The sequence below is a fragment of the Amblyomma maculatum genome, chromosome 1, assembly GCF_055883805.1.
Source record: "Amblyomma maculatum isolate TAMU_Amacu chromosome 1, ASM5588380v1, whole genome shotgun sequence".
NCBI lineage: Eukaryota > Metazoa > Arthropoda > Arachnida > Ixodida > Ixodidae > Amblyomma > Amblyomma maculatum.
Genome location: NC_139344.1, coordinates 190,989,021 through 191,007,325, shown reverse-complemented (window position 1 = coordinate 191,007,325; position 18,305 = coordinate 190,989,021). Strand labels below are relative to the sequence as shown.

General features: G+C 48.1%; 1 pseudogene across 1 annotated transcript in view; it reads right to left on the bottom strand.

The window, feature by feature from the left end:
* Positions 1 to 18,305, bottom strand: part of LOC146205225 (uncharacterized) — a 47,202-nt pseudogene that overhangs the window by 13,366 nt on the left and 15,531 nt on the right. The window contains exons 2-5 of the transcript XR_014701551.1: positions 11,132 to 11,144; positions 6,692 to 6,748; positions 5,242 to 5,287; positions 5,064 to 5,150 (exon numbers count right to left, since the gene is read on the bottom strand). The product of XR_014701551.1 is annotated as an uncharacterized LOC146205225 (transcript). The remainder of the gene's footprint in view (positions 1 to 5,063; positions 5,151 to 5,241; positions 5,288 to 6,691; positions 6,749 to 11,131; positions 11,145 to 18,305) is intronic.

Here is an 18,305-nt window from a genome sequence, read left to right as displayed (position 1 = left end):
CCTGTCAGCCTGACCGACTCTTTTTGTGCAAAGCGTGGCGGTTCCTCTTTCTTCGGACCGGCGCCAACTGTTTGGCCCTGTTCTACCTCAGTTGCGTCATGTCCCCTCTTTTTGAGGCCAAGAAAGAAAAACCAATTTTAATAATGAGATTTGTTCACTCGCGAGCACCGCATCCGCTCCCCAAATTTATTAACGTGCCCCAGTTCACGCACATAAAAGGGCAACGGCAACCGAACAGGAGCTAACATGCAGACGTGACTGCGCGCACAACTCTTGGCGCTCCCTCCATTGCTGCTCATCTCTGGGACACCCGGGTCCCGGGTGACGAGTACATTTCACTCCCCTCTCCGAACACAACTCTTCTTAACGAACTTGCGCACAACGGCGCACCAGCCTCGCTCCTGGAGCCTACAGAGGCGTGTAAAGTAGCGGAGTGATACCTCACAGTGCACAACTGCACCATGTCCTAGCCTTCCGCAATCTGTTTTCTCTTTTGTCCGAGCGTATAGCACCTAACAAAGCAAGACAATTGCGGCGTGTTAAAGAATACTAATCTTATTCGGTAGCAACTGGATTTCGAAAATTGAATCTGAACCCAGTGCTAACGTTTCAAGTGTAAAAGTATTCCCAGAATTTCGATGTCTGCTCTTTTACGAAAGTGTACAAAACTGTAAGCTTTATGTTAGATAATAAGCGTTTAAATCGCGATTCTGTCTTCGCCGGGAACTAGAACTCAGCCTGACCCTTTTGTTTGTCCAATCGCCCAAACCGTAGCAGCCGTTTATTGGGTTCTCCACGCATGGTTATGCTGAACACGACCTCCAGACCGAATCAACAGCAAACATTCATGATACTTCATAGTGCGATGTACGTAACGGTACCAGAATGTTTCACGTGCAATACTGCCTTAAGATGTCTCATGAACCTTAAAATTGGCCACCTGTAGGACGAACATGGAAAAGTACGCCTCAAATACACAGCACTGACCTGTGGTGGACTTAACGATGCGCGTACTCAGTGCAGTCATGTTTTTCAGCGGTATACCCAGACATTTTGGACAAATTCTCAGAAGAGGCTAGTTTTTTAATGTAATTGTTTCTTGTATTTTATAACTGCACGATGACAATCAATGCAGATCGCAGGATTGTAGTTTTTTTTTTCTTCTTTTTTTTTTCGATTTATTTTCAAAAACGCGCCTTATGGGTTTTCTATGGCAGTATTAATTATTCGTTGTAAGCGCAGAACAAATTTCAGACGCAAAATTTTCACGTCGGAACCTAAGCTCTTTCTATCAGTATGTTCATATAGGTATCTCACAACTGCCTCTCAATTTATTTAAAACACGCAGCCTACTGGTTTTCCACGACAGTTTTAACTACTCGTTACGAACGCTGGAAAAGTTTCAAAGCAAATTTTTGTCATGCGTCGGAAGCTCAGCCCATTCCCGTCAACGTGTCCATAACGGTATATCTTACAATATCCCACAGTTGCTGCACAATTAAAGCTTGTCCCACAATCCTAGACAAGACACAGCAAGGAGGAAGTTTACCGCGGACAAACATCGATTATGCTGGTAGCAATTCACGAAAAGGAATCTGGATCTTGAAATGTTATAGCTGATTCACTCGCATTTTCTGCCTTTCGAATTGTAGCGATAAAAGACTACTCGGCTGCACTCGCTTTAACTCGTCTTAACTGTCAGCAAATTTATGCTCAGGGAGTAAGTTTTTACCAAACGTATCCGTCGTTGGTGAGCTTTTCAGTGGCAGAAAAACATTTAAGATTAGAATGTAAGCTGCAGAGCAGTGGCGCTCATGTGCTGCTCCTTCGAATAACCTGCGACACGCTTCCCTCGGTGGTGTAACCCCTCCTTTCACTCGGGATTATCTTCCCGGCCTTTGCTTTCTTCATTCTTTGTGTGAAGCTGCTTTCGTCTGGACGACGTGAACTTCATGTGTCTATCGAGCTAGCGCTGTGAATTTGGTCAGACCTCCACCGGTATATCGACAGCGGTGCATGCGTAATTACTCGTTCACGTAACGTGAGTCCCAGGCTGGTAGCCTTCCTCGGAGAGAAGCAGCAAGAGCGACAGCTGTACGTCCCAGCTCCCCTTCCCCACTAGCCCAGGATAATGGACAACCCCAGGCTCCACTGTATCCATACTAGGGACGGCGCGGGTCAACGCACTCCACCGACGACGACACCGACAAAAGACGCCAGAAACCCAAAAGAGATCCCTTCGTGCAGCCACACCAATGTAAAAATAACAAACTTAAAAAATTCAGCATATATTTGAGTCTGTATATATATATGTAATACACACTCGCCGCAGTTATGACGGATCTCACATTCTTATCACTTGTAGAAGTACTTCCCTCTTCTTTTCCTGTGATCGTGTCCTTGCGCCGTTCCATTTGACTCTTATCTCTTGGGTGGGTGGGTTTTATCGCTCTGTGTTATGGCCAAGTGATAGCGACACCAGCCTTCCATGTCTATCTCGCCTACAGTAAAAGCAAAGTTCCCTTGGGTAGACAGTGATGTCTCAATAGAAATCAGGGTTAAGGCCGCGTTTATTGTTGGCTCCTATAGCGCGACTAACTTTGTAATTATACTGCCGGCAATAGCTACACTTTAGATTTAAAAGAAAAAACAAAATGTCACCATTCGCGGCACAGCTCTGCGATCTTCGCCTCCCGTGTAGAGAACGATGATTGCTGGGCGTTTTTTTTTTTTTTTTTTTCCTGAAGTTCCAAAATTTTTGCACATACCTAACTGGCTGTAGATTTATTATAGCACTGGGGCTATATTGGGCGCTGCGGCGGACACCAGGTAGGAGGAAAATAAATAAATACATCATTTTTTTTTTTTTTTCAGCTTTTAGTTTTAGGGAGTATGGTTGTATCTGCAGAATTCGAGCTCGTCCTTCAAACAGTATAGCCGTGTTAGAAAAGAGCACACATTATAAAGCCCTCAAATGTCACCCTGATAGGCAGTTTCACACTATAGCACAACGCCTGTGACGTAGATCGCTCCGGCCAGAGATTTCGTCGCTCTGTTGGCATCACCTGAGAGCCAGATGGGCGAACGACAGTTCGTTGTCTATTTCGTGGTGCAGTGGTTACGGCTCTAGACTACTGTTACCAAGGATGCGGGATCGAATCCCGGCCTCGGCGGCAGCTTTTCGGTGGGGGCGAAAAGCAAGGCGCCCGTGTGCTGTGCGATGTCAGTGCACGTTAAAGAACCCCAGGTGGTCAAAATTTCCGGAGGCCTCCACTACGGCGTCGCTCATAGCCTGAGTCGCTTTGGGACGTTAAACCCTGCAAACCAAACCAACCAATTTCGTTTCGACCGTGGCTTCGCTGATAGCCGCCGCGTCGGCACCCAATGCGCGTGGTCATTGCGCTTGCAGTCCGGCCTCAAGCGCGCATTGGCCGAGCGACGTATAGGCCGGACTGGCACTGTGTGAATGGGTGAAACCGCCTATCAGAGTTACATTTGTGGGCCTGCCCGCTGAAATTATTATTTTTTTGCAAGAAAACCTTTTCGCGACAATACTGTTTGGAAGACGAGATTCGATTCTGGAAATGCAGCATTATACCCTCTAAAATGAAAGTCAAGGAAGCTAAGTAACGTTTTTAGTTTATTAGCGAAGTAATTGAAGCCTGCTGCGTCTTACCTGGTGTCCGCTGTAGCCCCCAATATAGCTCCAGGACTCAAATTAATCTAAAGTTCGTTGTTTCAGTTTAAGGAGGAATGTTGCAACCCCTAGTATGAAGAAACAAATAACGTGGTTGAGAGATAAATTAGCCTTTTACTGGTGCAACACAGCACTGCCGTGATATCGGCTTATGTTTATGTATACATATCGGTGCAAACCTGGAATAAGCAGCGCAGATTACCTTATACTATCAAGTTCAACACATGTGCCAGCTGAAGTATACGTTTGTGAAAAATGCAACTGCGCTACTTAGCTTCTTGGCGACGTACAACAAAAGTTCAGGTGAATGCCATCCGATTAATTCATAACTGCCTCGACTTTAATTATTCCTTGTTTGCAGCAAGCGTTGCGAAAAATTAATTTCAAACGAAGTTTGCGATTTTCACACTACTTGCGTACGGGCACGCCAAGAGGTGGTGTTATATTCAAGCTTTAAGATACTGGCAATGAGGTGGGGGGGAGGGGGGAGAGAATGCTCAGTAAGATGACGGCAAGAGGCAGATGAACGTAGATTACTGCTATGGAAGCTTGTTCAAAGAGCGAGTATTTAATGCGCGGCGCGAAATTTACTACACGTCTTTCATATGACGTCAAGGGCATAGCGTCCACAGCGCACACGAGAACAGGTGGCGATAAGAGCATTAAAAAAGCCTTACAGCCTGCACTTTAGCATTACAGCTCCACTGCGCGTCGGTGCAAGCCATTTGCATGTGAAGGCTATGTGATCATAGCTCGAAAGGCCAAGTTGGACTTTGCGGTGATAGTTCCGCGTGGCTTTTTTAGATGCAAACCAGCTACGTAGACCGCTGACAGGGCGAATGGGTAGTGCTTGCGCAATGCTGCTCTTTTGATGTCGTACTGAAGTAAACGGATGATGTATAAGAGCAGGCAATGCTGCAATCACATTCCGCCACGATCACGAAATCATCGACGTCGTGTAAGCAGCAGACGCCATCACGTAACAACGGTCAGCTCCTAAAGCCCGGGCTCCCTGTTTTCCTAACATAGGCGTCTTCTCGCAACCATGACACATAGACGGGATATCCCCCACCTGAAGCAGTATATCAACGTTGCCCGAAAAAATGACGAATTCTCAGCCGGCCCTTTCAGATCGGAGGTCACTAAGGCGGCAGACGTGCTTTCTTTTAACGCCGCGCGTCATTCTCTTCGATCCGTTTCGTCCGGGGGGTGCTGACGGCAGCGGGTAACGGATGTGCCCTCCCCTCCTTGTGAAGTCTCCTTCGTTCAAACAGCGTCCGTGGCACCACGCGGTGGCCTCATTTCAGGTTCGGCACAGGCATGGCCCGGCCGGCCGCAGATGCACGCGTCACGTCGCTCCACTTACTCCATCCGCCTTGACTGGGCTGCGGCGTGGTCGGACTGCTGCCTCCCGAGCGAGGATGCAGCACGCCAGGGTGGTATTCCCGGAAGCCTGCACACAGAGTTACGCGTCGAGGCGCGCTCCTCTCGGCGGCCCCAGAGGAGCCGTCCCGGGTGCGGGAACCCGCCAGCCGTGTACTTGCCCGTGTCTCTCCTCTCAGCCGACGGAGGAAATGGAATCGCCTTCACCTGGAACGGGGACGCGCGCCCGGCAGTGAGCAGGCTTTCTCCGAGCACTGGCAACAACGCGGCGCGCGCAGGAAACGCCGTGCATAGCAGCAGCCGCCGGTCTGGGGTAACATGGCTGGCTTCTTCCAAATTACTGGGTGACGTCGCCCGCCAGACTACGCGTGTGTGCGCGTGAACGCCGGTCTGCGGCCTCCCCGGCTAAATGGCCAAGGGCAGAGACATGCCGACCGGTGCTACAACGCCGTTTCGCTAGTCGATACGATATCTGAGGTTCATGTGCTGAGCCACAATAACCGAAGTGGAAGCGTGTATTTGTGTCAGAGATGCACCCGTAACCATGAATATTGTTGGAGTTCATTTGTTAATTAATTTAGCTAGCGCAGTGATTGACAGCTTGGATCTCGCACATTTACTCGTGAATCCAGGGTATAAAAAGAGAAAGAAGATGGCAACACAGTAGAGCACTGAACAAGGGTTGACAAGGAGCGTCAGTCCGCAAGCCTTGGCTTTGCGAACTGAGGCTCTACCCTTGTACAAACGTTGTACCTGGCCCTACAAGCGCGGGCCCAGATAAGCCGGAATGTGCGTCGTTCTGTGCTTGCATGCGGACATCGCTGTGCCTAATTCTGATATTCATTTGGCAAGTTTTTACCTGTTGCAAAATGCCAGTGGTGCATTAAAGGACACCCAATAATCGGGGACCACTGGCACGAATCCATACCGCAGAAAATCTACGTAGGACCTAATCGGTGCCGCTGGAAATGCTCCGACTGAAATCTGTACACTATGCTAATGTCCTTGAACTGCGGCCACGAGGTTTGAAAAGTCACATGGGTTGCGCAGACAGTTTGTCGCACTGCTTATGTTACTCACGAAACGATATAGGCAAAAAAAAAAAAGAAAACAGCGGGAGGTGCAACTGTGAAAACGTGGCTACCGCTACACTTTACCTATATCTCCATCAGTTTCAACCAGTGCGCATGGAACGGAGAGGCACTCAACTTCGCTAAGCATCATGTGCGCTTGTTCGATGCGTGGTACTTCACTGCACAAGTTTCTAGCCAAAGGAAGAGCAAGCTTCCGGGAGGAGGTACTGGCACTGGCAGCTCGCGACTAGCTGCGTCCATTACCACGGACGTCGCTCATTGATTGACGAAGCGCAAGGCACGTAAAGTTGTTGATATCCGCACATGTGCAGCACGGAGACGAAGATGACCCAGATCTAACAGTGGACATTCCCCATCTTGAACAATGGGAGCGCAAATCACCGTGCCCCGCGAGGAAACAGGCGCTCGCTCAGACTTGCTTCGAGAACAACTTCGTTGTGTATGCACCGAACACGTAAGCGTCGCAGAACAAAGCAATTGTGCGCTCGGTCAGTCATGCACGTCGGCAGAGACTCACCTTCCATCGGTCATTATCCTTGTAGCCGCCGGAGCTGCTCTTCTCCGGCATCGCGGTCTGGAAACAGCGAGAAGAAAAGACAGGCACCGGTGTGAGCCGCGCTGGAGGCGACGTGCACGTTGTCCGAGCGAGGTGGCCGCTCCCGACCGAGCTCCTCGCTGGATGCGTTCTCGGCGCCCCTTATCGGACGCCTCTGTTTCACTTTTTCGATACAGCCCGCAAAATATCTCTGCAGTGCACCTCTCTGTCCTCTCTCCTATGTGTCCTGACTCATACATGCATACGTTCAACACGCGCGCTTTGTTACGCCAACAGCGTCGCACGCTTCTTACTCGTGTCTTTATCGGCTAATAGTGCACATTCCAGGCTGCTGTGTCAGCCGTTATCATGCGGCTCGTTACGGTTGGTACATATTTGTTCATTTTTGTTTCCCTTTTCAAATGTAAACATATACGCGGTGAAACAGGGGAAAAAAATGTATATCTCCTCGTGCAACACCGCTTCATTTCAGTGGAAAGCTTGGTTGTTAACGCGTGGAAACAACTCCAAGCAGTTATAGCGGCACCCCGGGAATTGCTAAAACAAGGCGCACAGAGCAAAGAGGCTGAGGTTGTGCTGGGCGAACCTGATACACTTGCCCGCGAACACAACAGGCGCCCGTATTATATTGCCTGTCGGGGCCGAACTTTTCTCGCATGTGCCACGAATGCGGTGAATAGCTCTAGTTGACTAACGTGGCCTGAGCAGTGCGCGTGGAAGCGGAACACGGCAGCGAGGTCAAGAACAGCGGAGCGTTACTAGTTGACTGAAAAGACGGGTTCATGCCCTCCTCTAACGAGTTAAAAATAGAAGAGAAGAAAGGGCGCGCGCACGTTTGTGACACACAATGCTATCGTGGTAACAACGATTACTCTTATCAGATGCGAACTTTTCGTGGGAGCCGACCGTACGCACCGGTTTCTCTGTTCAGATCGTTTTTGTGTCAACACTCCACTCCATGTTTTTGTGTTTCGTGTTTGTGAAACAGTAAAAGCACAGATACTTGCATCACGACAACTAAGTCCTGTGTTACATATACGCCACACTAAACGTTCAGTTTATGGTTTATAAGGCGTAACATCCCAAAGCGAGCCAAGCTATGAGGAGCTCCGTAGCAGAGGTCTTCTGAAAATTTCGACTGCATGGGCGTCTTTAAAGTGCTCTCGCATTCACACAGTACACGGACGCCTTGCATTCCGCGTTCATGAAACGTGCCGTCGTGGCCACATTCGATGCAGGCTCCCCCGACTCAGTAGTTGAACGCCCTACCCTCTAAGACATCGTGACAAAGACTAAACGTGAAAACCGTTGCGCAGATGAGCGCAACGGTTTTCAGTTAAGATCGCATTGCTGGCTGCAAAAGGGTCTAACTGCGTAGAGTGCAAAGCGGCACATCCTGCCTGTCTACCGGCGAACAGGAGGGTTACGACCGTGACTCCATGCATCTGCTGCGCAGGCGTTAACATGAACTCATTTACGGGTTGAGACCTTTAATATGATCAACCTCCCTCCCTTTAAGGAATAACAGCGCGGAGACGCTCAACTCTCTCAACTTGCTCAACTCTCCGTTTTATTGAACTCCCTCCTTTTCTCTCTCTCATGCACTGCTGCTCCTCCCCGCTAGTGATCCTCACCCTATTAAAACAATTTGAGCTACTTTTGCTCGCTCTTGCTAGCAGAACTAAACGAGAAAAAAAGCTTTCGACACAAAGCGGCAGATTTAATGAGTGATGGTTGACAGCCCTCTAGCGAATCGCTTGACTGGTGTAGGTCGCGTTCCAAAGAGGAGGTGGCCTCCGGCCCTCCAAGTGCGCGAGAACGCTGGACTACCGGACTCCGTTTTACCCTGTATACTTTTTGGCCCTGCCCTGCTCCCTCAGGCCTTCGAGATGGTATATGTCATACGAGAGGCCTCGCACAATCAATATCATTGGTGCTAAACAGCGCAGACCATGCATACTGGAACCACGCCTACGCGGCATCGTAATGGCATCCCGAAACCGCGATAACAAATATACAATCATCTTGTGCTGGACACGTGGTTAGGAGGAAGTTGCATCATCAAGTGTCTCGCAAAATTAATATCTGGGAAAATCAGTGCAAGAGGCTATACATTCAAAGCTCAGGTATATGTAAGATATATCCTAACTCTACAAGCACATCGGGGGAAAACTGCACAACTTTTCCTCACCGCCTACGTCACTCAGCGTGCAACAGGACCACACGCTTCACAAAACGGAGACAAACTCTCCCTACAGCACTGCAGGTGGCTTGATAAGGTCATCGTCCCAACTGTCCAGAGATCAGGACAGGTAGAGTACAATTCACACTACGTTGCCCCCATAATGCTGCCGTTACTTTCCCGCATTTCTCATATACTTTACGGGCTCGATCGGTAGGTCACCAACTGACCCTAGCAGAGCAAGAACTCATGAAATCCAGCTTTGAACATCGTTTTGAATTATGGGGCAACTTCGGGATATTGTAAGATACTGTTTGTTATGCGTATACGTTTATGTGGTAATGGTCTAAAGTCCCGATACGTGGCAAAATTTTCCTTTTAATGTTTCTCCTGCGCTCGGACAGTAGCTAAACTGCCATAAGAAACTAATGGACTGCGTTCCCGTAAAAAAAAAAAGAAAAAACGAGGCAGGTGTGGAATATTGCAAGATACGCTGTATAGAAATACTGATAGTAAGGTGCGATGCTCAGCAAATTTTGTTTCCGAAATTTGTCCAGCGCTAACAACAAGTGAATTAGAGTGCCATCGAAAACCAACGGGACGCATTTTTTGAAGAAAAAAAATAGTATAAAAAAACTACAAGCCTGCCGAGGGAGAATCCGTGATATAATATGTAATATATGTAAATTATATGAAATATGTAATATAATTAAGCCCATGAACTGTTTCCCAGAATTTGTTCAGAATTTCCTGGTGTTTTAACCACGAAGGCTCTAGTACTGGCCGCCAGTAAAGTTGTTCTCCTTCCATCCCCTAGCTCAACTGCCATAGCGTCCAGTTCCGCGCACGCGCAAATGCTACTCACGAAAATGGATCGCGGTAGCGGTTCATGGCTCGCGCGGTGCTAAATTTTTATAGTATAATAAACGTTCTTGAAAACTACGCAGAGCCGTTTAAGTAACGTTGGCAGATACCGGTATACCGGTTTTACCATACCAGTTAAATTCAAAAAGGCCTTGGTCAAACGCTGTTGATGGCGTGGATCATATAGGTCCTCCGTCGAACGAAGAGCGCCAAGCTCCTTCGTCCGCTCGTCCGGCGACAAGTTGCAGGTTGGAGAACAGCAGAAGTGTTGAATAAAGCCGTTTATTGAGGACAGGGCGAAAGACGTAGAGGGCAGATGAAAAAAGGCGGCTCTAACGATGACAGTCCAGAGGCGGCCGAGACCCGGCGCGCTCTCCCCCTATTTCGCGCCAAAACGTCCCCTTAAATCAGTTTCCCAGGATATTGGGGCACATCCTACACATCCACCACGGTCCACCTTCTGGTGGCCAATCTAAGAATTTTAGACAAACGTAAATGGGCCAATGGCGTGTCGAGACTAATGAAGTTGTTTTTAATTTTCCCGCACCACGCGTTTCTTCGAAACCGTTGAGCGTATCAATGCATGGCTACAGCCCCGCGGACCGACACGAAAAAGCACTCAACGAACAAAAGCAGCGCGCAGCAGGAGCCACACGTGCGGTCCGAGGAGCAGTAGCGGTGGTAGCGGTCCCCGTGGTCCCGTCTCCATTTCTGGGCCATCCGCGCGGCGCATCTTCCAAGGCCATAAAAACACAATTCTCAGAAACAGAAGGGCTCGCGAGGGCGGCTAGCTTGTCCACGTCTGAGTCGCACACTTCGACACAAAAAACTCAGCGGTCCGGCGATGGCCTTTCTTCCAACGCGGGGTGTCCCGCCGGGCACACACAAAAGAGGGGACCAAGTCAGCGAGCAAGGGGAGCGGTCGGCAAGCCGTTAGGCGCCGGAGGCTCCTGACCCCTCCCACGCAGGCACAGTGGCCGCGATAGCACTCACCCCTGTCAATGCGCGTGTTCAGGAGGGGTCTGGCAAACCGGTATACGTCCAACGTTACTAGATCCTCGTCTACGTCAGTACGTCTCCGACAAGCTAAATCTCTGTAATGAGCCCCATCCGAGCGCAAGGTTTCAAGGGCGTTTCGACGGCCATCTGGCTCGCCGCGACACCCGGCCGCGGAATCTGCAGAGCGAATGAATTTCAATTCCGAAACTTTATCGGTATAAAGTTCTCATAAGTACGCGAAAGGTGCATCGGACCATACAACGAGCCACACAGTCAGACAAGTTGACAAAGCACGCGCGCGTTCGCTTTCTCTGGCCGAGTGAATTTGGCCTGGCAGCGTAAGTCACCCTAGCAGCGTTTTGATGCATTCTGGATAGCAGAGGAGAGATACAGAAACAATGGTCGCTCGCCGCCGTCACTGTGGGTATTCGACTGGTTTCAATGCGTTCGCTTGAGGGCATCACCTTTACTTCCATGTTATCGCAACCTTTCCGGAAAGTCTCTTTTTGTCTCGCTGGTGTAGATACCGAGCAGTATGTGTACGGCACCGTGACCGGAGGTTATCTTGAAAGCGACCTTTAAAACGTGGCTGCGGCGGCCACGCGGGCCCTGCACGATGGTCGCGGGCCCCACGTCATGGGGATACAGTGGTCCTGTGGTGTTCGTCTTGTTCTCCGTTTAGTTCGCGCTGAAGCGAGTGGTATCACTAAGGTATCTGCTACTGCCGCTATTGCTCACGCCGACGGTTTCACAGCGAGCGTCCGCAGTAATGAAATGAGATGCGTCTACATTAATGCGCATGACGCCATGCATGTTTATATAATTTTCCAATGTATTGCTATTGCAATAATTGCTTCGCCCTTCCGGCAAAACAGTGATTTTTTTTTTTCTAAACATGCCCACAAAGCATCAAACCACACAATGGACATGGATTAAGTCATTTATTTACAAGGTAGGCAAATATTTTTTAACTACTTGTTTGTCACAAAAAAAAAAAACAAAAAAATTACAGACAGCTTTTCAACTGGAATTGCCACTCATGATTCCCGAACAATATGCTGTATCTTAGCGTTCGAATAAAACCAGTATCCTAAAAAACAACTAGAGGCGCGGTGGTTGTGATAGGCTGTATATATTTGTATAATTTGTACTAAGCTCCAGTAATATGTTTACCATGCGAAATATTTCTCTTTTACCTATCTGCTTTTACTTCTTTTTTTGAGCCAAAGCAATAGTACCATTCTGTAATTTTGGGTGCGGAATAATTGTTGTCGCTGTGCAGGCAGTTAAAATACATACTTTGGTATTGATTTTTTCTCTATTCTTCCTCTATTATCCTACCCATATGATGCTGTTACGACCGCAGCGTGGCCAAAGTACATATCGCGATTTTCGCGATCATGGTTTTGTTCTTGCAGCTGGATCGCCTGTATTTGTATGCGTAAAGTTTACAATATCTGTGATTGCGCAGCATGCTTAATTGCCTGGTGTGACGCATGATGTGCACTGATTTTTGTTTAGATACGTAGATGTATTGGAGACATGCGCATATTTAAATATCTTGCACGAAGAAAGAACTAACCAGCCAAAATGACGCACTCTGAAAAACAGGGAAGCAGACAGGAAAAGAGGCTGGTAAATTCTTCCTGCTTCTCTCTGTTTTCCCATGTGCATCTTTTTTGGCTGGTTAATTACGTCTTCATGCAGATGCACCAACTAGCCCAACAACATGTTCTATAAAATATCTAGGTTTTGCGTATACATGCAATGAACGTTGTTTCCAGTGACAATGTTCTTTTTTTTTTTTTTTTCGGCCAAATTAGCGCTCGTCCCGTGTCCCTCTCTTGTCCTCGTCCGTCTCGCAACACCCCCCCTTCCGCCCTCTGTAAATCATGACTTACTAACTGGCCCAGATCTTCACTTTACACATTTTTTTTTTTTTTGCCCATTATCAAGCTGTATCACAGCATTTGTAATATCCCATCGTATGTTCGCATTTCTTATGTATATTTTGCAGAACTCCTGCTTTTTATATGTGCTCTCTGTTGCGGCCTAATTTCAGGGCGATTGGGTGCAACTACATAGCACGATCGGTAACAGCTTCTACCGCGTAATGCATTGGAACGAAGGACGGCGTCACTGAGATTTTTCCGCTGCATATGCATAGAAAAATGTAAACAACGTTCCTGAATCACAAAGATCCATCAAATTATTTGTCCTAAACATGTTCATTTCATGACCTTTATGTTTTTCAAGGCAGCATTCACTGCTTTGCTGGTTTCGAACTGATATACTTCTAAAGTTCGCGTGATATTTTGTTTACTTATTAAATAGCAAGAACATGGCAGCACTGACATCAGGTATTTCTGCCACAATTTGTGGGACATATGAATATATTCTTTTATAAAAAAAAAGACATATGTTACATTTATTGACAGTGCAAATTGACAATGCAGTTATTTTTTATGTATTTGATTCCTCGATAAATTCTATACGGAGGAGGCCGCGCAGCAACGTCAGCGCCCCTCGAACAAAGTTTCTGGTTATGCCACTGCTGAGAAGTGTGGCGGATACTGCACCTTTAGCTTCTTATAAATCAATTTACAAAGGAGCTATCAGCGTCGCTCTAATTTTTTTTATAAGACAGCACCAGCAACTTGACGCTCGCCCCTGTTCTCTCTGCAACACGGGAACGACTAAGACGCCGAAGCAAGCGTGGTCGCAGGTAGGTGGTGCGGCCTTCTGTCACGACAATAAATGAGAGAAGATGGTTGTTTTGTGGTTGATTTGTGGGGTTTAACGTCCCCAAGCGACTCAGGCTATGAGAGACACCGTAGTGGAGGACTCCGGAAATTTCGACCACCTGGGGTTCTTTAACGTGCACTGACAACGTACAGTCGAGCGCGATTTGAAGGTTATCACGCGAGCTTCGACCAGCCTAGCACTCCAGGCACCTGGCGGTCAGGTTTAGAACAGAAAAAATCATGATTTCGCAATCTTCTCTCCCTCGCTCGCTGTTCCATACAAAAGCCATCACCCCCGCGACAAACTCACCATCCTTTCTCTGTATTCTAAGCTTTCCATTTGTTGCGATAAAGTGTCCAATTTCAGATAATACCGAAGAATACGTTGTGCGCACAACTATCACTGCCTGTTCGCCGAACCAAAAGAAAAAGTGATGTCCCAGCAGGGAATGGCGGCTGCTGAAGGAACAGCAAAAAGAGTGAGGGAAGCTGGCCTGATACCTCCCTCGCCTCGGCTATAGTGCTCTAGAGCACTATACCTCGGCAGAGAATTCTGGGCCATGGCGCTGTTCATGTTCCCGCTCGATTCTCGAGTGATAACCTTTAAATCGCGCTCGACTGTACAGCACACGGGCGCCTTGCTTTTCGCCTCCACCGAAACGCGGCCGCCGAGGCCGGGATTCCATCCCACGTCCTTAGGAACAGTAGTCGAGCGCCGTAACCACTGCGCCACCCCGGCGGGGAAATGAGGGAAGAGCTATACCGAATTGAAGCCTTATTTCGCCATAAGAAGGGCAGCGAAACAAACGCGTAGCTCCAAGGGGCAGAAGGCAGCTAACATAGCATGCCGTGATGAAAACAAATTTCGGTGCAAAGATGAGATGCATAACCTCACGAAGCACAGGAAACACAGATGACGAGAACCGGCTGCAAACCACAGCCGTCTAACGCGTTGTGCCTCTCGGTGGGAAGCAGCTATATGTCATCTCCCGAGCTGCACCAGTCCAGATAACGGAACACTGCAGTTATTTACGCTTTATAGACCTGTATCATAGCTAAGCAGCGCGAGGCGCGCAGGCGTCGATATCAAATGAACACGCGCTTTCAAATGTCGCACCACGCAGCGTAACGATGTATATGGAAACATATTAGCGCTAAAAAAATAACAGTGAGGAACGTACGAGCAGATACACACATGTCCTTCGGAGGTCAGGCTTCACGGCCGCTGGTTAATATTGCACAAGAGCCAGCGCCAAATGAAACGACAAAAACGTGATGGTGCCATCGTTTCTGAAAGCCTGTCAAGGTTCTGAAAGCTATAGTGATCTCGCGTTTAATGGGGTGGCCAGCCAAAGGTAGAAATGAGTGAGGGCGAAATGGGCACTACATATCGATTCTAAATGCGTTTGTAAGCCACGTGAGCGGCAGCCCGTCAGTTACGCGTTTTCGCGAAGGGCATTTAGGCGTAAATACTGCAATAACGTCACTCCCGCTCCATCCTCACACAGCCTACGTGTAGCGAAGGCGCAAACACATCTGCGGTCATTTCTGTGACCCTCATTCGGGCCGCTTCAACGAGGTGAAACTGTCTCGACCACATATTGTTAGAGGCACATGGGAATGGCGAGTGCACGAATTTCAATAATGCCCGTGGAGGGTAATCACTTGCGTTTGATGGTCTATTAACAGCCGCAAACTGAAGCAAGGACCGCACAGGCGGCCAAGCAGCGAAGCTGCGACCCTGCTTCGCACGCTTTTCGTCCCTTCCTGCGCGTGTCTTACTGAGAGCGAGCCCCGCCGCGGTGACACAGTTGCTAGAGCGCTCGACTGCTGAGCCCGAGGTCATGAGTTCGATCCCTGCCTCGGCGGCAGCTTTTCGATGGAGGCGAAACGCAAAGCGCCTGTGCAGCATGTGATATCAGCGCACGTTAAAGAACTCCAGGCAGTCAAAATCATTCCAGCGCTGATCCACTGCGGCGTCTCTCATAGGCGATGTCGCTTACCATACCATACCATACCATGCCATGCAATACCATACCATATACCATGTCATGCCATACAATACCATACCATATACCATACCATGTCATGCCATACAATACCATACCATACAATATACCATGCCATTCCATACCATATACCATACCATATCATACCATGTCATGCAATACAATACCATACCATATACCATACCATATACCATATCATACCACGTCATGTCATGCCATACAATACCATACCATGTCATGCCATACCATACCATACCATATACCATATCATACCATGTCATGCCATACAATACCATACCATATACCATACCATATCATACCATACCATACCATACCATACCATACCATACCATATACCATATACCATATACCATACCCATACCCATACCCCCATACCATACCATACCAATTTTGAACATGAAACGCCTTCAGCTCCCCAGAATTCATGCCCAAGCAACCTGCTTAGAAGTATGTATTGCACGCAGAATACGCACACGTACATTAATAAAAAATTTTCTCTCTAAATATTAAAAACAAAGGCCCCGTTCTTCAGAAAATCCGGAGTTGGCGTTGTCGGCGTCGGCAGCGAAAAATATGCCTCAGGCAGGTAATACTTGGCAGGTGAGATGGCCAGGCACTGATCAGTCTTCGGTTTATGCGACGTCACGAGACCACGTGACATAGACATAGCTGATTTGGCAGGCGCTGCCAACTAGTGCTCTTCCTTTGATGTGGGAAGATTACATGGGAATCTAACTCTTCAAGACTCTGGTATTCGCACACTCCCACGCAGGCACGTTAGCACGGCTTGGACAAGCGGGGCTTTATCTGTGTCGGATGATCTTTCAAATATCGTGGTAGCTTGTGATTGTATGCTGATATGAGTGAGATAATAGAGGCTAGGGATTAGGAGTGACAAATTGCATGTATGTGTACGCGACCAAAGATCCACTAGGGGGACGGGAACATTGAACTCTGTCGCGTTATACCCCTAAATACAGAGCTTAACTTCCCCTCAATATTTTTTTTGTCGTCCCCGCGATTGGCTTGAGCAGACTATAGTTATACTATATGCAGTTTTATGCCGCATAAGCAACTACGGCTGTCATGCGCCATTGAGCAGACTAGGTTCGAACTCAGATGTAGGCGTTTGGATACAGGCATACAGTGCACGTGCGCGCAGTGCAGAGTGCGCGGCGCATGTTCAGCTACCTGTGCTATGAAACGAAGACTGCATAGAGAGAAATCAGCGTCAGAAGCATGTAGGCGAGCCCTCAAAATGCACACATACAAAAAATAATGCGTTGGCGAATGTTTCGAAGGGGACTCATATTGCAAGATCTACGCGTAGCTGTATGTTTCGGTAGTAGCATTACCATGTACTTTACTCCGTCGGCCCGCCAACGCTTCGCAGGATGCAGCGGTGGGTTGAAGGGCTGCAAAAAGCGTGACCTTCGTCTTTGCTCCAAAGCCGTGTTTGCCGCTCTAATCTGCGCTGCGCGCGTACTTGTTCTCGCGGAGAGCTCCGGACCTTGGAACCCCGGGAGACCGATAAACACTGCGGGGGAAACGAAGGCATGCCGCGCTTTCTGAGCGTATAGACAGCGCGTCGCGGGGCTACTGCCGACCATCAGAAGCGACGATCAGACGATGTATGCTTGGTTCCAAAACCGCAAGCGGCGTACAGGAAGCTGCACTATAGTTCAGGTGGTAAATATACAAAGAGAACACACAACTTTGCCAAATTTTGAAGCTCAGTAAACATCGATAGATTGCAGTTTTGCACCCGTGTTGGTGTTCGATTCCCATCTCACCCTGCCATATGAACGGAATAGTCGAGTTGGCAGTTTCCGCCACCTCGGCCATGTCACGTGGTCCCCTGAAGTCACACAACCTGCCGACCAATCTGTCCGGTCGTATCACTTGCCAGCTACCACCTGCCAGAGCCATGCTCCTGTCATTTTTAGCTGACGACGCCGAAGTTGACATTGTCGATGCCGGCCACGTAGTGAATGCCGCGAAATTTGTAGTCAGAGGTGTTTTTATTTTTTTTTTTTTATTTTTTCCTACCACTCGATTCAAACTGGCGACGCGTTCGCACTGAATGCGGCTGGTGGTGCCGTCTAGCCTCAAAGATTCGCAAAATAAAATACTTGGCGGCGATTCATGTCGCTTACTTATTGGTTGTTTCTGTCTTATAAAAGCTCCGCATACAATGAAAGTAGCTTGTTTTCCTCTTTGGAAACATTTAATTCGCCCTCAGTGGAGTGGACATTTAAAGTAACGCCCGTGTAAGCTGCATCCTAGCGAAACGCTGCCCAGATGACCGGCGCACTGCTTTTCCCGAAAGAGATGCGTTCCAGCTATGTCACTGGTCTTCGGGGACCCCAACGAGAGGACCAGACGTTGGATGAAGCGTCTCAGCTCTGGTAATAAAAACTGTTCTGCGCATCGTCAACCGTGGTTTTCAGAATTTGACGGTTCGTATAGAGTGACTGAATTAGGTTCTCTTATTGTCTTGTAGCGCGACGTGATGCTCTTTTTTTTTTTTTTTTTTACAATAAATACATTGCATCAACTGCATTTAGTTACCTTGTTCATTAGACGAAACGGGTGGGTACGTTCGATGAAGTTGTAGAGCTTCTGAAGAGAGGAACGCTACAAGCGGATTTGTTACGTTGGTGCTTATTAATGCGGTCAACAAAATGCACTGATTGCAAAAAAAAAAAAAAAAAAAAAAAAAAACGAAGCACGAGTAGTGTATTTAGGCACTTTCG